Below are 7,029 nucleotides of genomic sequence, written 5' to 3'. Positions count from 1 at the left end.
TCGGTATATCGATGGTGTTTATACTTTCCCGTATAGGTGAGAGTAAAAAGCATCTCAAGAGGTATCACAGTTATGAGAGGTTTTACCTCAGGAAATGTGGCTTATGGAGTTACAAGAACCGTTATACTGTCCAATTTTATTTTTACATTCCAAATATTCTCAAAATACTTTTAAAGTACTGCAAATTAAAACTAATTCTCATTCGAAATTTCTTTCTTGTTTCGGTAACCCCCCCCCCCAGCCAGCTCTCTAAGTGTCAATTTCTTGTTATACGTTTCTTAAATACGAGTTTTTAACCATCAAAAATTTCTTCCGAGTATCGATAATATTTGTGTTTGTCTCGCAATCAATTTTGAGTACATTAGTGGACATTGCATTTTCAGTAATTTCGCCCAAAAATTTATCTAAAACGATCACCTTAACTAAGTGACAATATGCCCTGCTTCTTAGCCTTGAAGTCACTGCTAAGATGAATTTTCAAAAATGGCGAGACACATCTAAAATTAAAAATAATCTTACCACGAGACACACGACAGTTCATGTCGAAACTACGGCCACTTGATTTTTAATTACAATTATCATGAACAATAAATCTCTGTATATTACTAACCAAGTAATGCTTATAAATTGCATATTTCAGTTCGGTTATGTATTTACTTTTCTCTTGTACTATATATCTGATAATTAATACCAAGGCAATGTTCTTAATCGATTTATTACCTTTCGGAATGATTTTACCGTGGTAAATATGGATATCACACGACCCGTCATACTTGGAAAATATTCCATTATTTCAATTCAGTCAGGAGGCTTAAGATGTCACTTTAGAATCTAGTAATCCAAATAATAATAAAATCCGCATTATCTCGACATTTCCAAGGTATATACGTCTCTAATTAAAGGAAACTCTTTGGGGTTAAAACCCTCAAATGACAGCTTTATTTTCCTTTCATCCAATGCCATCCTACGTTTTTCCTCATTTAGGCTTGTTACTGATCTTTTTTTCACAGAATTTTCTCCACACGTTTTTTCTGATTTTTTATACAATTGGGAGTATTTCCCACATAATCTAGAGCACATTTGTAAGAGCTGCATATTTAGTGCTTTTCACTATTTTATAGTTTTATACTATTAGTAAACTTATGCTTTTACCGAAAGAACACAACTTGACCATTTTGTTTTTTCTGACGTTACCACTACAAATGGAAAAACTCACAAATGGCCCTCTTCCTAACGTAAAAATCCAAAAAATTTCCAAACGATATCAATAATTTCATTCGATTCTCCTCCATCCTTCATTTTTTGAAGGTGTCATGCACTATATGTCTGGAGAGAGGAGGAATAATGCTATCAATGGTGTTTAATTACATAATCTCGTAATTGCGATAGTGTTTATGCTGTCTCCTCTATATCTATAGGTGAGAGTCAAAAGCTCACCAATATTCGTTCTCACGAGTTATTTCAGTTTTCGAATGATTTTAACTAAAGAAATGTTGCTTATGGTGTAATACGAAAATTCATATATCGCATATATTTACTTATTGATTTATTTTTATATTCTACCAGTAGGCTCGATGTAATTTTAAAGGTCTAAAGCAGATAAAAAAGAATTATCATTCGAATTCTCTGGCTTCTTTCGTCGACCCCAAAGTCATTTAAATTTTTCCCCGATGCCAACTCTCATTAGAGCCAGTCGGTTTATTGTTTCATGTTTCCTAATTTTTTATTTTTTTTCCCACCCTAACAAATGTATTCTCAGTTTTCGAAATAATTGGATGCCTCGCAATTAATTTTGAGTACATTTGTGGAAGTTGCATATTTAGCGATTTCGCCAATCACTCATAAATAGTTTAGAAATACCCGTAAAGTGGATGCTATCACAATTGTTACTGCTTTCTATCCTAAACTCAGGGATAAAATGAATAAAAAATATGAAAAGGACTAATCTCATGAAATTTGAGATCCATCTTATATCAACAGGATAAACGCAACATTTCAGGTCGACGTTCCGGCAACGTGATTTTTTAAAGACACGTTATGAATAGTAAAACTATGTATATGAGGAACTAAGTAATTTCTATGAACTGCATATCTCAGTAAGTTAATATTTACTTTTTACTAAATACATATATATGATAAACCATTCCCTTTTAAATAATTTCTTGCTCATCGGATTGATTTTATCTTGGTATAAAAGAATAATGATTTCACACGTACCGTCATACTGAGAAAATATTCCATTTTTTAAATTTGATCAGGAGGCTCAAGATTCCACTTTAAACCTAGGGATGTTACTTATTTTTCTTTTTGACGGAATTTTCTGACCATCATTTTTTCTTATTTTTTTTATACAATTGGGAGCACATTTGTAGAAGCTGTACATTTAGTGCTTTTCTTCCACCATTATGCTGTTTTTAGAATCGCTCGTTTTATAGTTTTTAGCTATTACTAAACTTATGCTTTTACCATAATAACACATGACCATTTTGTTTTATCTTGTTTCCAATACAAATGTAAAAAAGTCACAAATGATCCTCTTCGTAACGTAAAAATCCAGAGAATCTTCAGACGATAGCAATAAAGTTCATTCATTTCTATTTAAACCTTCCTTTTTTGTAACTGTCTGGGGAGAGGAGGAATAAAGCGATGAATGGACATTAATTACACAATCTCGGTATTGCGATAGTGTTTATGCTTTCTTCTCTATATCTATAGGTGCGAGTCAAAGCTCACCAATATTCCTTCTCGGGAGGTATCTCAGTTTTGACAGTTTTTAACTAAGGAAATGATGTTTGTGGTGTAACACGAAAATTCATATTCCATATATATTTATTAATATTTTTTATTCTGCCATTGAGCTAGATGTAATTTAAAGGTCTTCTACAGCAGGTAATAAAGAATAATTCGAATTTTTTGGCGTCTTTCGGTGACCCCAATGTCAATTGAAACTTGCTCTTCTTAAACTTCCAGATGTCAAAGACTCATTTTGCTCAAATAGGATTCATGTTACATATTTCATTTTTTTTTTTTTTCACCCTAAGAAATGTATTCTCAGTTTTCGAAATAATTGGATGCAGCTCCAATTCAATTTCGAGTACATTTGAGGAAGTTGCATATTCAGCGATTTCGCCCAAAAATGCATTTACACAATCACTCAAATAAAATAGTTTGGAAATACCCTTAAAGAGGATGCTTTCAGCAGTGACTAGTTCACAATTGTTACTATTTTTTAGCCTCAACTCAGGGATGAAAAGAATTTTTTAAATGAAAGGGACATCTTAAGAAAATTAAAGATCCATTAAATATCAACGCGAGAGATACAGCAGTTCATGTCGACAGTCAACCAACGTGATTCTTTAAAGACCCGTTAAGAACAATGAAACTGCGTGTAAGGGAAACCAAGTAATGTTTATAAACTGCATATATCAGTAAAACAAAATGGTCAAGTTGTGTTGTTACGGTAAAAGCATATGTTTAGTAATAGTTAAAAACTATTAAACTAGAGAGTATAAACCGCATAATGGAGGACGAAAAACATTAAAAATGCAGCTTCTACAAATGTGTTCCAATTCAGGATGGAAACACTCCTAATTGTATCAAAAAATCAGAAATACGTGAGTGAAAAAATTCCGTGTCGAAAAAAATATACCAGTAACAAGACTAAATTAGGGAACAAAATAAGGATGACTTTTGAGGGTTTTATCCCAAAGAGTTTCGTTTAATTAGACATATATTACTGTACTTGGAAATGTGGAGATAGAGCGGATATTATTATTATTTGGACAACTAGATTTTAAAGTGACAACTTGAGGCTCACGAGCAATTTTAAATAATGGAATATTTTCTCAGTATGACGGTTCGTGTGGATACCATTATCCATGTTTACAATGGTAAAATCTCTGCGAAAGGGAATAAATAGTTTCAGAACATTTGAGTATGAATTATCAAATATATATTACAAGTACGCAGTACATACAAAGCCGAAATGAGACATACAACTTAAAAGCATTACTTGGTGGGTCATATACGCAGTTTTATTGTTCATGATGAATCTAAAAAAAATCAAGTTGCCGGACCTTCGAAATGAACTGATGTGTCTCTCGTCTTTAGATTTACCGGACTTTTCATTTCAGATGAATCTCGTCATTTTTCAAAATTCATCTTAGCAGTGACAGTGGCTAAAAAGTAATGCCATTTGTCATTTAGTTACGGTTGATCGCATCTGCTTTTGGAGTAGTTCTAAACAATTTTACTGGAGTGACTTGTACAAACGTTTTTTTTGGGCGAAATCGCTGAAAATGCATCGTCCACAAATGAAAAAATTGATTGCGAAACAATCCGAAATACTGTCGATACTTGGAAGACACTTTTGATGTGAAAAAATCGCATTTAAGGATCATATAAGTTAAAGAGAGCTGGTATCTGAGGGTTTAAGAAGAATAAGTATCAATTGATGTGGGGGTCACCGAAACAAGAGATAAATTTCAAATGAGTATTCTTTTCAATCTGCAGTACTTTAAAATTACTTCGAGAATACTGAATGTAAAAATAACATTGTACAAAATGATGGTTCCTGTTACACCATAAGCCACATTTCATGAGGTAAAATCTCTCAAGACTGTGATACCTCGTCAGAAGGAACATTGATAAGCTTTTGACTAACATAGTAATGAATACGAGAAATATAAACACCATCGCAATACCGAGACTATTCAATTAATTACCATTCATAACTTTATTCCTCATCTAGGTAGACATATAGTGCAAGACAGCTACAAAAAATGAATTTTGAAGGAACAACGATTGAACTATATTGTTTTCGTCTGGAGAATGTTTGGATTTCTACGTTAGTAAGATCATTTGTGACTATTTTTATTTGTAGTAACCACAAAAAAGTCTTTCTTCGTTACGGTAAAAGAATCCGCTTTAGCAGTAGTTAAAAACTATTATACTTGAGCGATTCTAAAAACCGCATAATGGAGGGCGAAAACACTAAATATTAAACTTCTACAAATGTGCTCTATATAACGTAGGAAACACTCCCAACTGATTTAGGAATCAGAAAACATTTCAAAGAGTGCGAGAATTCCGTGTCGGAAAAAAAAATCAGTAAGAAAACAAAAATAGGTAACACGTAGGATGATACTGATTCACAGCTAGAGATTCCTGGTATTTTACGGATGTAATTCCAATGTGTATACATCTTGCAAATTTAGAAAGGAAGTGGATATAAATTTTTTGTGTCAGTAGGTTTTAAAGTGGATTCTTGAGCCTCTAGATGAATTTTAAAAAATGAAATATTTTCCCAGTATGACGGTTCATGTGATATTATGAATATTTACCAAGATAAAATCACTCCCAAGGGCAGGAAATCGGTAAAAAAGAAGTTTTCTATTATCAGGTATATATTATTCGGAAAATGTAATTACATCGTACTGAGATATGCAGTTTATAAACATTACTTGGTTCCCCATAAACGCAGTCATTGTTCATATCGGGTCTTTAAAAATCACACTGCCGGAACTTCGACGTGAACTGTTGTGTCTCATTGATATTTGATGGATCTTTAATTCTCGTTAGATTAGTCCCTTTCCTTTTTTAAAATTCTTTTTATCACTGAGCTGAGGCTAAAAAGTAGTATCAATTGTGAACTAGCCACGGCTGATAGTACCCGCTTTCAGGGTATTTCCAAACTATTTTAATAGTGATGTCTGTGTAAATGCATATTTGGGCAAAATCGCTGAATATGAGACTTCCACAAATGTACCCAAAATTGATTGGGAGATGCTTCCATTTATTTCCGAAACTAAGAATACATTTCTCAGGGTGAAAAAAAAAAAAAAACGAATTTTGGAAACATGTAACAAGAAACCGATTGGACCTAAATCAGGGTAGGCATCCGGGGGTTTAAGAAGAGCAAGATTCAAATGACATTGGGGGTCACCGACAGAAGCCAGATAATTCGAATGACTCTTCTTTTTATCTGCTGTAGAACTTTAAAATTACATCGAGCTTACTTGTAGATTATAAAAAAAGTCAATAAGTAAATATATGCGCACTATGAATTCTCGTTTAACACCATAAGCAAAATTTCCTTAGTTAAAATCTCTCAAAACTGAGATACCTCGTGAGATGAACAATTTGTGACTTTTTGACTCTGAACAATAGATTTAGGGGAGAAAGAATAAACTCTATCGCAATACCGAGATCATCTAATTAATCACCATTCATTGCATTATTCCTCCTCTCCCCGGACATATAGTGCATGACACCTACAAAAAAGGGAGGTTGAATTAGAAATGAATGAACTTAATTGCTATCGAATGGGGATTTTTTGCGTTCTTACGTTAGGATTAGGGTCATTTGTGACATTCCATTTGTACTGGTAACTTCAAATAAAACAAAATGAAGTTGTGTAGCATAAGTTTAGGAATAGTTAAAAACGATTTTACTTGATTGATTCTAAAAACCGCAAAATGGAGGTCGAAAGTCACTATATATGCAGTTTCTACAAATATGATCCAAAGCAGGTGGAAAACACTAACGAATGTATTAAAAAATCTGGAAAAAAATATTGAGAAAATTCCATGTCAAAAAAAAAAAAAAAAAAAAAAAAAAAGTAAGAAGCCTAAATGAGGTAACACGTAGGATGCTTTGAGGATTTAAACCCCAAAAAGTTTCGTTTAGAGACGTACAGTATGTACTTTTTCCTAGTGATATAAATCTGATAATAGTTTCCTTTAAAATGATTTCTTGCCCTTGGGAGTGATTTTATCTTGGTAAATAAGGATAATGAATTCACACGAACCGTCATCCTGGAAAAATATTCCATTTTTTAAATTTGGTCATGAGGCTCAAGATGCCACTTTAAAACCAAAATAATATTCGCTTTGTCTCTAAATTTGCAAGAGGGGATTAAATCCGTCAAATGCCAGCATTCTCCACCTGTGAATCAATATCATCCTGTGTTACCTCCTTTTCTTTTACTTTTTTTTTTTGACACGTAATTCTCTCACCCTCAGAAATATT

The sequence above is a fragment of the Coenobita brevimanus genome, chromosome 24, assembly GCF_032717465.1.
Source record: "Coenobita brevimanus isolate Jiangsu-jjx chromosome 24, ASM3271746v2, whole genome shotgun sequence".
NCBI lineage: Eukaryota > Metazoa > Arthropoda > Malacostraca > Decapoda > Coenobitidae > Coenobita > Coenobita brevimanus.
The sequence above is the reverse complement of the archived record's forward strand: the minus strand, read 5'-3'. Positions refer to the sequence as shown.